Source organism: Puma concolor, chromosome B1, assembly GCF_028749965.1.
Source record: "Puma concolor isolate L17-30 chromosome B1, mPumCon1.1.hap2, whole genome shotgun sequence".
In the NCBI taxonomy this organism is placed as follows: domain Eukaryota; kingdom Metazoa; phylum Chordata; class Mammalia; order Carnivora; family Felidae; genus Puma; species Puma concolor.
Window position 1 is genome coordinate 160772571 of NC_141670.1, and position 19876 is coordinate 160792446.

At 36.7% G+C, this 19876-nt stretch overlaps 1 long non-coding RNA gene across 2 annotated transcripts in view; it reads left to right on the forward strand.

The window, feature by feature from the left end:
- LOC147581979 (uncharacterized) overlaps nucleotides 1-11050 on the forward strand; it is a 31221-nt gene extending 20171 nt beyond the window's left edge. Inside the window, exons 3-4 of one of the 2 annotated variants that reach the window (XR_015249822.1) lie at nucleotides 3065-3310; nucleotides 10799-11050. This is a non-coding gene — a long non-coding RNA (uncharacterized LOC147581979). Of the gene's footprint in view, nucleotides 1-3064; nucleotides 3557-10798 lie in introns of those variants that run through there. The other variant, XR_015249821.1, reaches the window with a different exon arrangement.
- The last annotated feature ends 8826 nt before the right edge of the window (nucleotides 11051-19876 follow it).

Sequence of the window (19876 nt, forward strand, 5' to 3'; positions counted from 1 at the left end):
CACAGAGTCCAATGCAGGGTTCAAACTCATGAACCCTGAGATCATGACCTGAGCTGAAGTCGTACGCTTAACCCACTGAACCACCCAGGTGCCCGTATTAACCCCATTTCTACTACAGGAACTGACATCCTTATATTTTAACAGTCTTCAGAATACATAATTTTATGGTAAATGCTTATAACACCAGAAATGGATGGGCATCAGAAAAAAATATTTTCAAAGGTTTGATGATTTAAATCATCAGAGGTTTAACTACTCAAGTAGCCATAATGAAAAATATTACTAATTAACTCAGCATTACTATACTTATTTTACATTTTAATATTATTTTAATTATGTAATACCTATGCAATAGGTACCATAATATAATAGGCTCATAATACTATATAACAGACATACAAACCCTGTACTCTTTTTCTATAGTTTTTCTCAGACTTAAATTAAGTTTGGGCTTCAAACTACCTTCTAGGTTCTTATAACTCCTAACAAAGCTACCTCATGTTTTGTCCAAGATAAGACATTACACATATAATTACTAACAATGTGTCTTATAATCCATCCAAACAAGATTATTTGCTATTCCCTAATATTGCATGGTATTGTGATAGAAGCATGGCCTTTGGAGTTAAAACATCCAACTCAAATCCAACTTCATCTTATTCCTGCTCTGTTACCTTGGCCAAGTTATTGAGCCACTCCATTTTTTTCCCCTTATTCCAAAAAAAAAAAAAAAGGGGGGGGGGATAATATCTCTTTCACATTTTCGTGTAGCAGGATTAAAATTTAACACATACAACTCAGATTCATAAAGAAAATGCAACTTCTTTATTTTTGCAACTTCTTTATTTTTGTCTACCAATAATATAATAATTCTCTGAAACCTGAACCTATTGTAATGTGGAAAATAACTGTAATTGCTAAAGATTTCTTTAGGATTAAACTCAGACTTCTATCCCCCTTCTCAGGTCCTTTTCACAGTAGCTTCCAGGAATATAGAGGGAGAGATGTGGCTTAAGAAACCTTATGTTAAAGGAGTGATTCAGGATGGCTCCCTTGATCTCTAGGATCATGGTTCTCATCCACTGGCTGGCATCCAAGACTGATACAGCTCAGAATCTGACAATGAGCTGGTAGAGACTTTGGTGGTGCAATGTGGCTGATTAAACCTCATCTCCAACCTTCCTAGTACTTTCAATCCCCCTGAGAACTCAGTATGATTCATATGGATATGGATCCCTGGAGAGTAAAATTTAGAAGAGCTGCTTTGTCCCTGCTTTGATTATTTCCTCTGGAAATTTACCTGTAAGCATCTTGGTCACTTCTCATTTGGTCTATGGCATTCAAGAACCCAGGGCAGCACAGTGTACAGGGTCATCTGCAAGGAGTTCTCTTTCCAGAGGTCCCAATGTGGACCATTGGCAAAAGTCCCGTCCCACCCTTATTCAGTGGTATTTTATTTACTAAAATACCTTTGCCTTCCCCCACCTCTTTTTCTCTTCCTTCTTCCAGACACCCACTGAGTCAGCATTGAAAGATTTTTTTCTTTCCTCCATATCAGATGTTCCTTTCTCTAGAGCAGGAAGTCTTACAGTTTGGTTATTCTAGGAGAAAGAGCACCTCCATTACCTTATGGAAAAAACTCAATGATTTAAGTCCTTCTTAGTTCTTGAGATGTTCACTAAATGATAAATAAATTTGGAAATTCCTGTTTTCAAAAACACTTACTTGACTACAAAATCTTTTTTTTTTTCACATTTAGAAGTCAAAACTGGCCTCATTTCTCCACTTTTCATTCCGTGTTAAATCTCACTACTACTCCAGGCATCTGAAACCCTGGGACTAGCCAGAGCTAAAATCATGTGTTTAAAAAGACAAAAGAAATGAGCAATAAGAATTTCCCAAATTATCACCTTATTTCTATCCATAAATGTTCTGCTAGTTAAAATAGATTTCCCTCTATTGGTGCATTTTTATATTACCAACTCCTTTAAGGGTCCTTCTCAAATATTAGTTCTTTCATGATCCTTATAAGTAGAGGTAATCTCAGTTATAACCAATATTTCTTGTATTTTGCTTTTATGGTGTTTGTCACTATCTCTCTTCATGTAACAGTTATATCTACCTTTTTCTCACTTGCTAGATCCTATGCTCCTTGTAAACGTGGACTATATATTGGATATAGTCTGACATAACAGGGAGACATGTCTAGCTCTTTTATGAGATCAGACAAGTGACTTAAATTCTCTAATAATAATAATATCTACCTTATAGCCTTGTATAATTATTATTAAAAATATCAATACTATATGTGAAAAATCCCTGTATAGTATCAATTAGCAATTTATTCTCAAAAGATAATAATAAAGTCAATAATTAGAATACAGCACAGTTTTAAGAATAGTCTAGTCCACAGAGTAGACACTCCTATTCTATTAATATCCAGGAATGACTTTAATCTTTGAAACAAAGCTTCTAATATTGAGAATGCAAATATAATGAAGTACGGTGAATGATGAAATTAATATTATTATTTATATTAAAAACAATTTAAATAATCCAGTGAACTGCAATCAAAATACTATGTACTTTTGTATAGGACCTCATAAAGTATGCAGTTTATTCCTTCTTTCAATAGTGGAATTTTTATTATGAGAGTAGTGACAAAAATAGAACCTTATCCTATATAATATTTTTCATAGAGATTTCTTTATACAAAATATTGTCTTGCTTGTTGCTTTTTGCATTATAGTTAGGACAAGTTAGTTAGATTGGAAAATCTAAAATTCAGAGGTTGGGACATTTCCCCAAGGTCAATTACTGACTAGTTAGTAATGTGAATGGGTTAAGAGTCAGCGCCTCTCAATTTCTTGCTTCAATTCTTCCTTTATCAATCAGAAGCAATAAACTTGTGAAGCTGTTATTTTGCTAATGAGAATGCCATTCAGTTTTAGAATATTTTAAAGAATGTTTTTCTATTTATGTCACTTATTAGTAATAATGAGAGTAGCAACAGTGTTTGTTTATTATGTGGGATTTGTGAGAAATAAATTTCCTGCTCTTCTAGGAATCTGGATGTACGCCTGCACCATCAATAACTGCTGATCAACCGTTTCTTTTGCTACCTTCATAGAAGAGATGAAGTTCCTGTCATCTGAGGACAGACCTTGGCATCAGGAATGCCAAAAGTCCCATCCCACCCCTATTCAGTGGTATCTTCTCCTGCCCAAAGATATACCTCTGCAACATAACTTAAGGCTAATAGTCACATCCTGTTCTGAAAAAGAGGAAACACTTGAAATACCATTCAGAGGTGATTAAATACCTGGCTGAATAAGGGAAAAAGTGTTTTCTCTTTCTCTGTTTTCCCCCTTCCTTCCTTCCTGTCCTTTTTCCATCCTTCCCCCCTTCCTTCCTTCTCTTCTCTCTTTCTCTTCACAAAAATTACAGAATTGTAAGCAAACAACAGGTATTATAATAACAGGATCAGAACAACCACAAGCCTTTAAAATGAGACCTTTCAATTATTTTGCATTAAAATTTTTTCAGCTTACCAAGATTTTCTCTCTGTTATCTCTTTTCTTCTTTTTTTCCCCCACAAACTAAGTGTTGAAAACATAAAAGATTTGAAAAACAATACCTAAACATACAATGCTTTAAAACATGATAAAATTGTGCTCACTTAGGCTTAAAGACTGCCTTCGAGACAAATTCTTTGTGCAAACACATCAGTTAGAATTCGACCCAACAAAAGTAAATTCTGTTCCTTTATGTACCATTTGGGAGCAGTCTCTCACTAAAGAGGGTGCTTGATATATTCTACTTCTATTGTAAAATTCTAGCTCCCTTCACATAAAGTTTCCAAGGGAAAAATACCTTGCTCTAAAATGTAGTAGTAACTGCTGCAGATCAACCAGAGATTTGTGCATTACAGTTGACCCTTGAACAATATAGGGAGAGAACAGAGGCACCAAAATCCTGCACAGTAAAAAATCCATGTATAACTTTGGACTCCCCAAAAAACTTAACTACTAATAGCCTACATTAACCAGAAGCCTTACCAATAGCATGAAAGTCAACACATATTTTGTATACGAATTATATACTGTATTCTTAAAGTAAACCATAGAAAAGAAAATGTTATTGAAAAAATCATAAGGAAGAGAAAATACATTTGCAGTCTTGTATTTATCAGAAAAAATCTGGTTGTAAGTTGTGAGAAGTAAGTGAGATGATTCATTTTCAGAAATACCAAATAAAAGTTGTGCTATCTAGTTAAGAATAGGTTTACAAGCTATTGGAAATATGTACAAAGCTTGTCCCCCCAACAATGGAGTCCCAAACCCTTAGACACTTCACTTCCTGGTTCTTCCCCTCTCCATTTCACGGGCTTATTTTTCATGGGTTTTGCAATGAGCATTCACCAAAGAACTGAAGTCTCTGCGTCACCTCAAGGAATGTACATTTGTTCCAATCAGACTACTTTTTTGCTTTACATGGGCATAGGCAACTTCCGAGTAAAGTGTAATCTCTGTAGTATTCAGCCAATGAGAAATCAGTCAAGGAAGTTGCACACTAGAAGGTAAGTTGCCTGCTGGAACCAGCCTACCTGTGCCTGTCCATCAGACACCCTCTCTTGCAAGAAGGTTGATTAAAGCTTGACTTCACTGTGCTCTGAGTCTCCACCATCCCTCCTTTCATTCGGTCAGTGGGCTCATTTCTCACAAAGTGGACCCATGCAGTTCAAGAGCCAGCTATAGTCAGAAAAGTGATAAAAACAGGCAGAAATCATTTTTCAATCCATTTTTTCTCATTATTTAAAATAAAGCTTTCATCCTTATCAGGGAAATACAAATCAAAACCACACTCAGGTATCACCTCATGCCAGTCAGAGTGGCCAAAATGAACAAATCAGGAGACTATAGATGCTGGAGAGGATGTGGAGAAATGGGAACCCTTTTGCACTGTTGGTGGGAATGCAAATTGGTGTAGCCGCTCTGGAAAGCAGTGTGGAGGTTCCTCAGAAAATTAAAAATAGACCTACCCTATGACCCAGCAATAGCATTGCTAGGAATTTATCCAAGGGATACAGGAGTGCTGATGCATAGGGGCACTTGTACCCCAATGTTCATAGCAGCACTCTCAACAATAGCCAAATTATGGAAAGAGCCTAAATGTCCATCAACTGATGAATGGATAAAGAAATTGTGGTTTATATACACAATGGAGTACTATGTGGCAATGAGAAAGAATGAAATATGGCCCTTTGTAGCAACGTGGACGGAACTGGACAGTGTGATGCTAAATGAAATAAGCCATACAGAGAAAGAGAGATACCATATGTTTTCACTCTTATGTGGATCCTAAGAAACTTAACAGAAACCCATGGGGGAAGGGAAGGAAAAAAAAAAAAAAAGAGGTTAGAGTGGGAGAGAGCCAAAACATAAGAGACTGTTAAAAACTGAGAACAAACTGAGGGTTGATGGGGGGTGGGAGGGAGGGGAGGGTGGGTGATGGGTATTGAGGAGAGCACCTTTTGGGATGAGCACTGGGTGTTGTATGGAAACCAATTTGACAATAAATTTCATATATTAAAAAATAAATAAATAAAAAATAAAAAATTTAAAAAAAAATAAAATAAAGCTTTCATGACATTGAGTAGATTTGTTCTAGGTCAGAGCAGCTTCTTAAAGGGCGCTACTTTTCTGCCTTCCCCAAAGAAAAACCACTGATGGGTTCAAAAATAAGAATTACTGGGGATGCAGGGGTGGTTCAGTGGGTTAAGCCTCTGACTCTTGACTTTGGCTCAGGTCACGGTCTCACAGTTTGTGAGATGGAGTCCCACATCTGCTTCTGCACTGATAGCATGGAGCCTGCTTGGGATTCTCTCTCTCCTTCTCTCTCAGCTCCTCCCCAAATCAACATTAAAAAAATAAGAATAACTGGTCTTAGCTCAAATACACACTTAATTCACAAAAGAAAACTCACTTTCGAGAAACAAAATGTTATCTACAATTATCCAGAACAAGGGTTCACATGACATTCTATGGCCATAGATTCTTCAATAAACTTTTCATTAGCATGAGAATCTGTGCATTCAGTGAATACTGATTTACCATCTAGTGTGCCAGGGCACAACACTGATCCCTTATCACACCAATTACACACATACACATCCCTACACATACACAAAAACTCCTCTGAGAATCTATTTTATCATACCCTGTATAAGTTATTTATAGGCACTATAATGATGTATAGCAAAATAACAGAAAACTCAGTGGCTTAAAACTATTTCTTATTGCTCATGAATCTTGAGGTCAATTGGGTAATTTTGAGATATTCACTGAGTTCAAAAAGTGAGAAAAATGAACTTTTTGATTTCCCAGTGCATATAAAAGTTATGTTTATACTATATTGTAGTCTATTAAGTATGCAGTAGCATATCTCTAAAAAATGTATATTGGTTTTTTTTTTAATTTTTTAATGTTTATTTATTTTTAAGAGAGAGAGAGAGAACATGAGAGGGGGAGAGGTAGAGAGAGGGAGACACAGAATTTAAAGCAGGCTCCAGGCTCTGAGCTGTCAGTACAGAACCCAACATAGGGCTCAAACCCATAAACTGAGAGATTATGACCTAGCCAAAGTCAGAAGCTTAACTGACTAAGCCACCCAGGTGGCCCTGTACATTGTTTTTTTTTTAACAATTTTTTTAGCAACCAAATATCTTAATTAAAAGGTATTTGGTTGGGGGCGCCTGGGTGGCGCAGTCGGTTAAGCGTCCGACTTCAGCCAGGTCACGATCTCGCACTCCGTGAGTTCGAGCCCCGCGTCGGGCTCTGGGCTGATGGCTCAGAGCCTGGAGCCTGTTTCAGATTCTGTGTCTCCCTCTCTCTCTGCCCCTCCCCCGTTCATGCTCTGTCTCTCTCTGTCCCAAAAATAAATAAACGTTGAAAAAAAAAAAAAAATCTTTAAAAAAAAAAAAATAAAATAAAATAAAAGGTATTTGGTTGGTAAAAAATTTCTAACCATCATCTGAGCTTTCAGTGGGTAGAAATAATTTTGCTTGTGGAGGGTTTTGCCTCAATGATGGCGGCTGCTGACATCAGGGTGGTGGTTCCTGAAGGTTGAGATGGCTGTGACAACTTCTCAAAATAAAACAATAATGAAGTTTGATGCATCAGTTGACTCTTCCTTTCATGAAAGATTTCTCTGTAGCACATAATGCTGCTAATAGTATTTTACCCAAAGTAGAACTTCTTTAAAACCTGGAGTCAATTCTTTCAAACCCTGCTGCTGCTTTATCAACTGAGTTACAGAATATCCTAAATCCTTTGTGGTCATTTCAATAGGTTTCCATCTCAAGAAATCACATTATTTGCTCATCCAGAAGAAGCAACTCCTCATCTGTTAAAGTTTTAATATGAGATTGCAGTAGTTCAATTTATATCTTCAAGCTCCACTTCTAATTCTAGTTCTCTTGTTATTTCCACCATATCTGAAGTTACTTCTTCTACTGAAAACCTGAACCCCTAAAGTCCTCCATGAGCGTTGGACTCAACTTCTTCCAAATTCCTGTTAATATTGATATTTTGACCTGTTCTTAATAGCATCTAATATAGTGAATCCTTTCCAGAAGATTTTCAATTTACTTTCACAAGATTCATCAGGGAAATCGCTACATATGGCAGCTATAATTTATGAAATGTATTTCTTAAAAACATAACTTGAAAGTTGAAATGACTCCTTGATCCATGAGCTGCAGAATGGATGTTGCATTATCAGACATAAAAACAATAATTTCATTGTACATCTCCATCAGAGATCTTGGGTGACCAGGTGCATTGTCAGTGAACAGTCTTATTTTTAAAGGAATCTTTTTTTCTGAGCTAGTGGGTCTCAAAATATTTGGTAAACAATGTTGCATACGTGTGTTGTCTTGTAAGCTTTGTTTTCCCATTTCTAGGGCACAGAGGAGATTTAGCATAATTCTTAAGGGCCTTAGAATTTTCAGAATGGCCAATGAGCATTGACTTCAACTTAAAGTCACCAGCTGCATTAGCCCCTAACAAGAGAGTCAGTCTGTCCTTTGAAACTTTGAAGCCAAGTATTGACTTCTTTTCTCTAGCTATGGAAGTTCCAGATGACATCTTCTTCCAATAGAAGGTTGTTTCATCCACAATTGAAAATCTGTTATTTAACATAGCCACCTTCATTAGATCTTCTGGATTGCTGTTGGTTTACAACCCTCTCAGGAGCTTCCCAGGGGTAATCTGGAACTGGCCCCCATACTCAGGAGGCAAGGAGAGACCAAAGAAAGAGGGAGCCACTCTACATTGGTGGGGGTGTGAGAAGTTTTAAAAAGCAAACGGAACTTACATATGAGGCTTGTCTTGGTCAGCAGCAAAATGAATGGATCCCTGCACCTGCCTGCCAAATCTTAAAAGTTTACAAAAAGGCCTTAGCCGGGTTCAGTCATGTATTCTGTGCACCTGTTCTCAACACCACATCATTATCTAAAGGTTATATCCTTAGAGCAGCCTCTGGGAGCTAAAAAGGCAAGAAGAACTCACATTCCAAGGACAGGGGAAGGGATAAGAAGCCTCCAAGGGCCAGAGTCCAGCTCACAGGTCAATAGATGGTCATGTCTTTTTAATGATGTTCCTCAACAGTAACTTGCTGCATCTCCTGTATCAGCACTTGCTGCTCACTTTGCACTTTTATGTGAGGGAGATGGCTTCTTCCCCTAAATCTTATGGAGCAGCCTCCGCTAGCTTCCAACTTTTCTTTTGCAGTTTCTTCACCTCTCTCAGCCTTCACAAAATTAAAGGGAGTTAGAGCCCTCCTCTGGATTAGGTTTTTGGCTTAAGGGAATGTTGTGGCTAGTTGGATCCTCTATCCTGATCACACTTTCTCCACATCAGCAATAAGGCTGATTCACTTTCTTATCATTTGTGTGTTCACTGGAGTAGCACTTTTCATTTCCTTTAAGAACTTTTCTTTTGCATTCACAGCTTGGCTGTTTGGCACAAGAAGTCTAGCTTTAGGCCTGTCTTGGCCTTCCAGATGCCTTTCTCATTAAGCTTAATCATTTCTAGCTTTTGATTTCGAGTGGAAGACATGTGACTCTTCCTTTCACTTGAACACTCAGAGGCCACTGTAAGGCTATTAGCTGCCCTAATTTCAACATTGTTGTAATAACTCAGAAAACAGGGAGCCTAAGGAGAAGAAAAGAGATGGGGGAATGGCTTATTGGTAGAGCAGTCAGAACACATGCAACATTTATTGATTAAGTTTTCCATCTTATGTGGCTGCAGTTTGAGGTCATCCAAAACAATTACAATAGAAATATCAAGGGGTTGCCTGGATGGCTCAGTCAGTTAAGCGTCCAACTTGGGCTCAGGTCATGATCTCATAGTTCATGGGTTCAAGCCCCACATTGTGTTCTGTGCTGACAGCTCAGAGCCTGGAGCCTCCTTCAGATTCTGTGTCTCCCTCTCTCTCTGCCCCTCCGCTGCTCATGTTCTCTCTCTCTTTCTCAAAAATAAATAAACATTAAAAAAAAATTAAAGACATATCAAAGATCACTGATCACAGGTCACTGCAACAAAATAATAATACTGACAAAGTTTTAAATATTTTGAGAATCACAAAAATGTGACACAGAGAGCAAATGCTGTTGGAAACATGGTGTAGGTTTGTCACAAATTTGTACAAATGCACTATGTAGGAAGCATAATAAAGCAAAGCAATAAAACAAGGTATGCCTGCTGTTGAACTTGATCGGGCTCACTCACGTCTGGGGGTTAGCTGATGAAGACTGGTCTGGCCGAAGAAGGATGGTGGGTGGTGTAGCTCAAATCCATATATCTCATCTTCCAGAGAGAGCTGGGGGTTTGAGAGCAGATAAGCAAGTCTCAATATGCAAGTGCTTTTTATGCTTTTTTATGTCCAATTGCCTATAAAGAAGGCCACAATGATTCCTCCTCTTCTTTCACACACTCTTTTTTGCAGTGTGTCTGTTTACCCACATCTTGAATCTGGGGTGGTCTTGTGACTTGTTTTGACTGTTGGAATGTGTCAATGTGACATTGCTCAACTTCTGACTTGAGGCTTGAAGAGACGTCCAGCTTCTCCTATATTTTCTTAGAAAGTCTTGTTACCACATAAGGAAACTGTACAGCCTGCTTGAGGATGATAAAACTACATAGAGCAGAGATCAGTCACCTAGCTGATAACTCCAATGAAAACCAGCCCCTAAATCAAGCCACCCCAGGAAAGACCAGCAGAAAATCACCCTGCAGAACTAAGCCCAAATTGCTGACTGATGGAACTAAAATAAAATGATTTTTGCCTTAAGTCACTATGTTTGGGGGTGGTTTCTTATACAGCAATAGATAACTGAGATACTCTACATGCATCATAATTTGGAAATAATACACCATCGGTCAAATCAAATCATGTAGTTATTTCCAGAGTCAAGAAGTGGGGCAGAATGTTGTACCCACAATGAGAAGAATGAAAATTAAAACATTCAATGCAAATGACCTACTATGTACACATTAAATATGAGAGAACTAATGATAAGAAGCTCAAATGATTCATACAACAGCACTCATTTAGTAACAAAAAGTGTTAATCCTAGCTCCTTCAACTATAAAGCCTAAAATCCTTTTCCTTTACCACTGAAGCCAATCTACAATAGGGGAAATATAGAAGTTCAGCTTGAGGAGGCTAGGGATTCCAACTTCTGTTAAGACCCATGCTCAAATTTTCCCTTTGCATTTTGTCTTTTCCATAGCTGAAATTAAATTTTCACCAGAAGGCTCAGGGCATTCAAAAGCCAACACCAAATATGAACTAAAGTGGGTAATCTCTAAGGACCTTTATAGAAACAGCATTTTTTACCAAGCATCAGACTGCCCTTGCTATTAATGGGACCCCAACAAAGTGCTGTATTTCTGCTGAATGGACTCTGACCTTACTCCAAATGTCTGACTTCCCACAGCATGTACTTCAATTCTTCTAAATAAAGTTCTGTTCAGAAATTCTACTTCTGGTAATTGGTCTATTTCTTTATTGTCCTCTTTGCTTTCTTTAGTCTCAGAGACGGGACATTTTTTTTTCCTGGTTCAAATAACGATGACCAAAGCTCTATTGCCATTTTCAGATCTTCTTAGAGTTGCTTGCCTAGACTTCTAAGAATTATCCAAAACTTCTGCCCATCATCTCATTCTTCACACTGGATACGATGCCCTGATATTTCAGTGTTAAATCCTACTGCTAGCTGTTTTCTTGCATTTCTATCCTGCTAACTCTTAAGACAAAAAATATCTTATTTATCTTTATGTTTGTATACATTATGTTTACTACAGTGCTTTGCAGTATCTTCAATTTAGCCAGCATTTCATTAAAGTGTGTTGAGTAAGTGACACAAGTAAATATTAAATGAATACAACTTGTTATATGGAAAAGCAGTTTCATATTGTTGCTTATTAGAGGAGAAAGACAGGCCATTACCTCTTCTCTGATACTATTTTTACACTAATACGTTAGTAAGGAAATTACCACTATGACTCTAATTTAATAATACAGAAACAGTTTCTATTACTTTCTGATGTGTCTATAGTTATCTATGGATTGTCTAAAGCTACTGGGTACCATGGTGACCTGTATTTATACGGAGGCTAAGTGGAGAAATGGAAATCTGATTCAGTGGTATCAGAAAAATGAAATTGGGTAAAAAGGAGCACATACTATACTGTAGCACACTCATTTTTCTCTGAGTCACTTTCAGAAGAAAGTACAGTTCTTTCTGTACTTTGGTGGACATAAAACTGGTGGGGAAAAAAAACAACAGAAAGACAGCTGTCTGGAGCCCTTCAATAAAAAGAAACTACAGTAATTTTGATAATCTGTCCTTTCTACCATTTTCTATATTCCATTTGTAGCAAAAACTATATCCGGTGACCATTGTAGAATAAGTCTGTAATGGTTAATTTTATGGGTCAACTTCACTGGGCCATGAGGTGCCTAGGTATTTGGTTAAGCTTTATTGCTGAGTGTGTCTGTGAGAGTGCTTCTGAATGAGATTAACACTTGAATCTGTAGATTGAGGAAACCAGATTGCTCTGATCAGGGTGGATGGGCCTCGTTCAATCCAGGCCTGAATAGAATAAAAGGATGAGTAAGATTTTTTTTTCCTCTCTGCCTGACTGACTTTGAGGTGGGACATAGGTCTTCTGCATTTGGACTTGAGCTTGACTGGAATTTACACCACCAGCTCTCCTGGTTTTCAGGCCTTCAGACTCAGAACTATACCACTGGCTCTCTTGGATCTGGACTTTTCAGCCTCCCTAATTGTGTGAATCAATTTCATATAATGAATATTGGTTCAACTTCTCTAGAAAACCCTGACTAGTACAAAGTCCTTCCTCCCAGTAACGCAAGAACCACTGAACAAGCCAAACATTCAGTGATCTCAGATACCAGAAAGATTAAAAGTAATAGCCCTTTATTATTATCATTTAAACTTCAATCATTTTGAAGCATCTGCCTTTTGAAAACACATAAACTATTCAGCAAATGTATATAAAAAAAAGTTTTTACCACAAAAGACCATGGAAAGGTGAATTCCATATTTTCCTATGTCCATCAGCAAGGCTTGAACAAGTAATGAAAATGAATAATACATATCCTTAAAGGTCTGATGTTTGTCACAGTGCTAAGCAAGGCATATTTACAATTTTCCAATGCTCACTCAGCATTAATAAAGAAAGGATGCCATAATTCCCCACACTATGTCAGAGTGTCAGAGCAAGCTTTTGTTTTTATATCATATCTGCTATCAGAACATGGAATGAAGACTAGAAAAGATGGAGAATTAGCACCCTCCTTCCTCCATTCTCTTCCTTTGCCACTCAAGACACACTTGACAGTATTTTATGTAATTTGTGTGTGTGTGAGTGTGTATGTGTACTTTTAGTTTTAAAAAAACCATTAAAGAAATACATCAAGAGGGGAAACTTAGTCAAAGCAATATAATAAGATACAAGAGTGCTTCAAAATCACACACTTGATGGAAAAGATAAAAGAAAATCAGTGGTAGGACATTTTATGAGAACAAAGACTTTCATGGAAAGATTTCAGCTTTTTTTACTGCTAGGAGTTCAAGAAAGCAGTTCATGCGATGGCTGTCATAACGATCATCACAGATCTAATATATAAATGTCATATTGCTGAGAACATCAGAATTGTTGAGAATTTAAAACAGGAAGAATTCCAGTATGGAAACATACTGTGAATAAAGACATTTCCTATTTTCATATGAGCCTTTGGTCCAACATGTTATTTCTAAAAAGGGATAGGGATGTCCCTTTAGAAAGGAAAAAAGGATAAAAATAATGTTTTTAAAAAACTCAGTAAAGAACAAGCAGGTTAATTTCAATAAATAATCAAAACTTTGTAAATATAAATTTCCTTTTGTGGTTTTATTATATTTTAACCTTTTGTTTAGCACCAACCTATCACACCAGCAGTGACTTTTTATTTAAAACAAAAAATAAAACTGAATAATTGACACCATTGCAACCTCATCTACATGGGATAGATTCTAGAAAGTAGAAAGTATTTTATATAAACAAATCAATATTTGTTCCCTACATCGAATATTATAGAAGATTTTTCTCAATACATTCTAGTGATCATTCAAAGATTCTCATCATTCTAGTTATTTTAGAAAGAAAGTCTCAGCTGAATGCTAATATGTCTGTAATTATACATTCTTCACCTTTTCATTTTGAAATAATAGAGTGACAAAAAAAAACAGGTACAGAGAGGTCCCATGTATCCTTCAACCAGTTTCCCCTGAGGTTTACATTTTACATAACTATAGAACAATATCAAAACCAGGAAAGTCACATTATTACAAAGTGTATTAATAGTTCTAAGCCATTTGATCACATGGGTAGATTTCTGTAACCACTACCTCAATCAAGATATAGAACCACAAAGATTTCCCTTATACTACCCACTTACAGTCACACTCACCCTCTGATCCTTAACCCTTGGTAACCACTAGTTGATTAATATATCTACATCTCTGTCTATATATGTTTATAGTCATATCTAGAATATTATATAATAGGGGACGACTGGATGGCTCAGTCAGTTGAGCATCCAACTTCGGCTCAGGTCATTCATGATCTCACAGTTCATGAGTTTGAACACTTCATTGAGTTCGGGTTTGCTGCTGTCAGCCTGTCAGAGCAGAGCCCACTTTAGATCATCTGTCCCCCTTACTCTCTGCCTTTCCCCTCTCTCCACCTCTTCCCTCAAAAAATAAAAAATAAAAAATAAATAAATAAATAAATAAATAAATAAATAAATAAGAATATTACATACTGGAATTGCACATTATGTGACTTTTGTGATTGGCCTTTTGTACTCAACATAATATGCTTGATATCCATCCAAGCTGTTCCTTTTTATTTCTGAATATTATTCCATGGTATGGATGTACACTATTTACCCATTCACTTGTTTTTTAGTTAATTCATTTATTTTTTTAATTTATATCCAAGTTAGTTAGCATATAGTACATTAATGATTTCAGGAGTAGAATCCAGTGATTCATCCCCTACTATAACACCTAGTGCTCATCCCAACAAGTGTCTTCCTTAATGACCATTTAGCCTATCCCCCAACCCACAATCCCTCCAGTAACACTCAGTTTGTTCTCTATATTTAAGAATCTCTTATGTTTTGTCCCCCTCTCTGTTGTTGCATTATTTGTGCTCCCTTCCCTTATGTTCACATGTTTTGTATCTTAAATTCCACATATGATATTTGTCTTTCTCTGACTGACTTATTTCACTTAGCATAATACCCTCTAGTTCCATCCACATTGTTGTAAATGGCAAGACGTCTTTCTTTTTGATTGCCGAGTAATACTCCATTGTATATAAATACCACATCTTCTTTATCCATTCATCTGTCGATGGACATTTGGGCGCTTTCCATACTTTGGCTATTGTTGACAGAGCTGCTATAAACATGGGGTGCATCTGTGCTTTTGAAACATCACACCAGTACCCTTTAGATAAATACATAGCAGTGCCATTGCTGGGTCGTAGGGTAGTTCTATTTTTAATTTTTTGAGGAACCTCCATACCATTTCCCATAGTGGATGCACCAGTCTGCATTCCCACCAGCAGTGCAAAAGGAGTCCTCTTTCTCCACATCCTTGCCAACATCTGTTGTTGCCTGAGTGGTTAACTGTAGCCATTCTGACAGGTGTGAGGTGGTATCTCATGGTGGTTTAGATTTATATTTCCCTGATGATGAATGATGTTGAGCATTTTTTCATGGTTTTGTTAGCCATCTGGATGTCTTCTTTGGAAAAGTGTCCATTCATGTCTTTTGCCCATTTCTTCACTGGATTATTTGTTTTTTGGGTGTTGAGTTTGATAAGTTTTTTATAGATTTTGGATACTAACCCATTATCCAATATGTCATTGGCAAATATTTTCTCCCATTTGTCAGTTGTCTTTTAATTTTGCTGATTGTTTCCTTCACCATGCAGAAGCTTTTTTATCTTGATGAGGTCCCAAAATTCATTTTTGCTTTTGCTTCCCTTGCCTCCAGAGACATGTTGAGTAAGAAGTTGCTATGGCTGAGGTCAAAGAGGTTTCTGCCTGCTTTCTCATCTAGGATGTTGATGGCTTCCTGTCTTACATTTAGATCTTTCATCCATTTTGAGTTTATTTTTGTGAATGATGTAAGAAAGTGGTCCAGGTTCGTTTTTCTGCATGCCGCTGTCCAGTTTTCCCAGCACCATTTGCTGAAGAGACTGTCTTTATTCCATTGGATATTCTTTCCTGCTTTGTCAAAGAGTAGTTGGCCATACATGTATGGGTCCATTTCTGGGTTCTCTACACTGTTCCATTGATTTATGTGTCTGTTTTTGTGCCAGTACCATACTGTCTTGATGATTACAGCTTTGTCATACATCTTGAAGTCCGGAATTGTGCTGCCTCCAGCCTTGGTTTTCTTTTTCAGGATTGCTTTGGCTATTTGGGGTCTTTTCTGGTTCCATACAAATTTTAGGATTGTTTGCTCTAGATCTGTGAAGAATGTTGGTGTTATTTTGATAGGGATTGCATTGAATATATAGATTGCTTTGAGTAGTAACAACATTTTAACAATATTTGTTCTTCCAATCTAGAAGCATGGTATATTTTTCCATTTTTTTGTGTGTCTTCTTCAACTTTTTTCATAAGCTTTCTATAGTTTTCAGTGTATACATTTTTCACCTCTTTGGTTAGGTTTATGCCTAGGTATTTTATGGCTTTTTGTGCAATTGTAAATGGGATTGATTCCTTGACTTCTATTTCTGCTGCTTCATTATTGGTGTATAGAAATGCAAGCGATTTCTGTTCATTGATTTTATATCTTGTGACTTTGCTGAATTCATGGATCGGTTCTAGCAGTTTTTCGGTGGAATCCTCGGGTTTTCTATGTAGAGTATCATGTCATCTGTGAAGTGTGAAAGTTTGACTTCCTCCTTGCCAATCTGGATGACTTTTTTTCTTTGTGTTGGCTGATTGCTGTGCTTAGGACTTCTAATTCTATGTTGAGTAGCAGTGGTGAGAGTAGACAACCCTGTCGTGTTCCTGACCTTAGGAAGAAAGCTCTCAGTTTTTCCACATTGAAGATGATATTACCAGTTGGAGTTTTGTATATGGTCTTTATGATCTTAAGGTATGTCCCTCTATCCCTTCTTTCTTGAGGGTTTTTATCAAAAAGGAATGCTGTATTTTGTCAAATGCTTTCTCTGTATCTATTGAGACAATCATGTGGTTCTTGTTCTTTCTTTTATTAATGTGATGTATCACACTGACTGATTTGCAGATATTGAACCAGCCCTGCATCACAGGTATAAATCCCACTTGGTCATGGTGAATAATTCTTTTAATGTATTGTTGGAACCATTTGTCTAATAATTTGTTGAGAATTTTTGCATCCATGATCATCAGGGAAATTGGTCTACACTTCTTTTTAGGGGGTCTTTGTCTGGAATCAAGGTAATGCTGTCCTGGTTGAATGAGTTTGGAAGTTCTCCTTCCATTTCTATTTTTGGAACATCTTCAAAAGAATACTGTTAACTCTTCTTTAAATGTTTGGTAGAATTCCCCCTGGAAAGCCATCCAGCCATGGACTCTTTTTTTTTTTTTTCTTTTCAGAAGATTTTTGATTACTAATTCAATTTCTTTACTGGTGATGGGTCTGTTCAAATTTTCTATTGCTTCCCGTGTCAGTTTTGGTAGTTTATATGTTTCTAGGAGTTTGTCTATTTCTTCCAGATTGCCCAATCTATTGGCATATAATTGCTCATAATATTCTCTTATTATTGTTCTTATTTCTGCAGTGTTGGTTGTGATCTTTCCTCTTTCATTCTTAATTTTATTTATTTGGGTCCTTTCCTTTTTCTTTTTGATCCAACTGGCTAGGGGATTATCAATTTTGTTAATTCCTTCAAAGAACCAGCTCCTGGATTCATTGATCTGTTCTACTGTTCTGTTTTTTTGAATTTTGGGGGGGGTTGTATGTTTTTTTGTTTTGTTTTGTTTTTTGTTTTTTGGTTCCTATAGCATTGATTTCTGCTCTAATCTTTATTATTTCCCATCTTCTGCTTGTTTGGGTTTTATTTTCTGTTCTCTGTCCAGCTCTTTAAGGTGTAAGGTTAGGCTGTGTATCTGAGACCTTTCTTCCTTCTTTAGGAAGGCCTGGATCGCTATATACTTCCCTTTTATGATGGTCTTTGCTACACCCCAGAGGTTTGGGGTTTTGGTGTTATCATTTTCATTGACTTCCATGTATTTTCTAACTTCCTCTTTAATTTCTTGGTTAACCCATTCACTCTTTAGTAGAATGTTCTTTAATCTCCAAGTATTCATGGTCTTTCCAAATTTTTTCTTGTGGTTGATTTCAAATTACATAGTGTCATGGTCTCAAAATATGCACAGCATGATCTTGATCTTTTTGAACTAGTTGAGGGCTCATTTGTATCCCAGTATGTGATACATTCTGGAGAATGCTACATGTGCACTCAAGATGAATGTGTATTCTGCTCCTTTCAGGATGAAATGTTCTGAATAAATCTGTTAGGTCCGTCTGGTCCATTGTGTCATTCAAAGCCATTGTTTCCTTATTGATTTTCTGTTTAGATGATCTGTCAATTGTTGTAAGTGGGGTGTTGAAGTCCCCTACTATTATGGTATTATTATCAATGAGTTTCTTTATGTTTATGATTAATTGATTTATATATTCGGGTGCTATCATATTGGGGGCATAAATGTTTATAATTGTTTAATCTTGTTGGATAGACCCCTTAATTATGACATAATGTCCTTCTTCATCTCTTGTTACAGTCTTTATTTTAAATCTAGATTGTCTGATGTAAGTATGGCTACTCCAGCTTTCTTTTGGCAACCATTAGCATGATAGATGGTTCTCCATCCCCTTATTTTCAATCTGAAGGTGTCTTTAAGTCTAAAATGGGTCTCTTGCAAACAGCATATAGATGGATCTTGTTTTCTTATCCATTATGTTACCCTATTTATTTTGGTTGGAGTTTTTAGTCCATTGACATTTAGAGTGAGTACTGAAATATATTAATTTATTGCCATTTTGTTGCCTGTAGAGTTGGAGTTTCTGGTGGGATTCTCTGGTCCTTTCTACTCTTTGTTGCTTTTGGTCTTTTTTGTTTTGTTTCATCTTTTCTCCCCTGAGGGAGCCCACCCCCTTAAAATTTCTTGCATTGCTGGTTTAGTGGTCATGAACTCCTTTACTTTTTGTTTGTCTGGGAAACTCTTTATATCTCCTTCTATTTTGAATGACAGCCTTACTGGATAAAGAATTCTTGGCTGCATATTTTTCTGATTCAGCACATTGAATATATCCTGCCATGCCTTTCTGGCCTGCAAAGTTTCTGTGGATAGGTCTGCTGTGCACCTGACCTGTCTTCTCTTATAGGCCAAGGACTTTTTTTTTGCCTTGCTGCTTTCATAATTCTTTCCTTGTCTGTGGATTTTGTGAATTTGACAACTATATTCCTTGTTGATGGTGGTTTTGTTTTGTTTGTTTTGGTTTCTTTTATCCAATGAGAGTTCTCTGTGCTTCTTGGATATTGAGGTCTGTGTCTTTCCCCAGGTTAGGAAAGTTTTCTGCTATGATTTGCACACATAAACCTTCTACCCCTTTTTCTCTCTCTTCGTCTTCTGGGACTCCTAAGATTCAGATGTTATTTCTTTTTAGTGAGTCACTGAGTTCTCTAATTCTTATATTGTGCTTTTTTCCCTTAGTTTCCCTCTTTTTTTCTGCATTATTCTCCATAATTCCATCTTCTATATCGCTGATTTTCTGTGCTGCTTCATCCATCCTTGCTGCCATGGCATCCATTTGAGATGCATCTCAGTTACAGTGTTTTTAATTTTGTCCTGACTAGATTGTCCTTCTTTTATATCCACATAAAGGAATTCTAAGCTTTTTCCAACTCCAGCTAGCATTCTTATTTTCATTATTCTAAATTCTAGTCCAGACATCTTGCTAATATCTGTGTTGATTAAGTCGTTGTCTGTCATTTCTTTCTGTTCTTTCTTTTGGGGTGAATTCCTTCATTTTGCCATTTTGGAGAAAGAAAAATAATTAATAAAATAAAAAATACAAAGTAAACAAATTAAAAACAACACAAAAAATCAAATAAAGGAAGCTAGTTCCTAGGTATATTTTGGTCTGCTTGTTGAAAGAAGTTTGATTGAATAGAGAAAAAAAAGTAAGAAACCATTTAAAAATTTTTAAAATGTATGCAATAAATAGA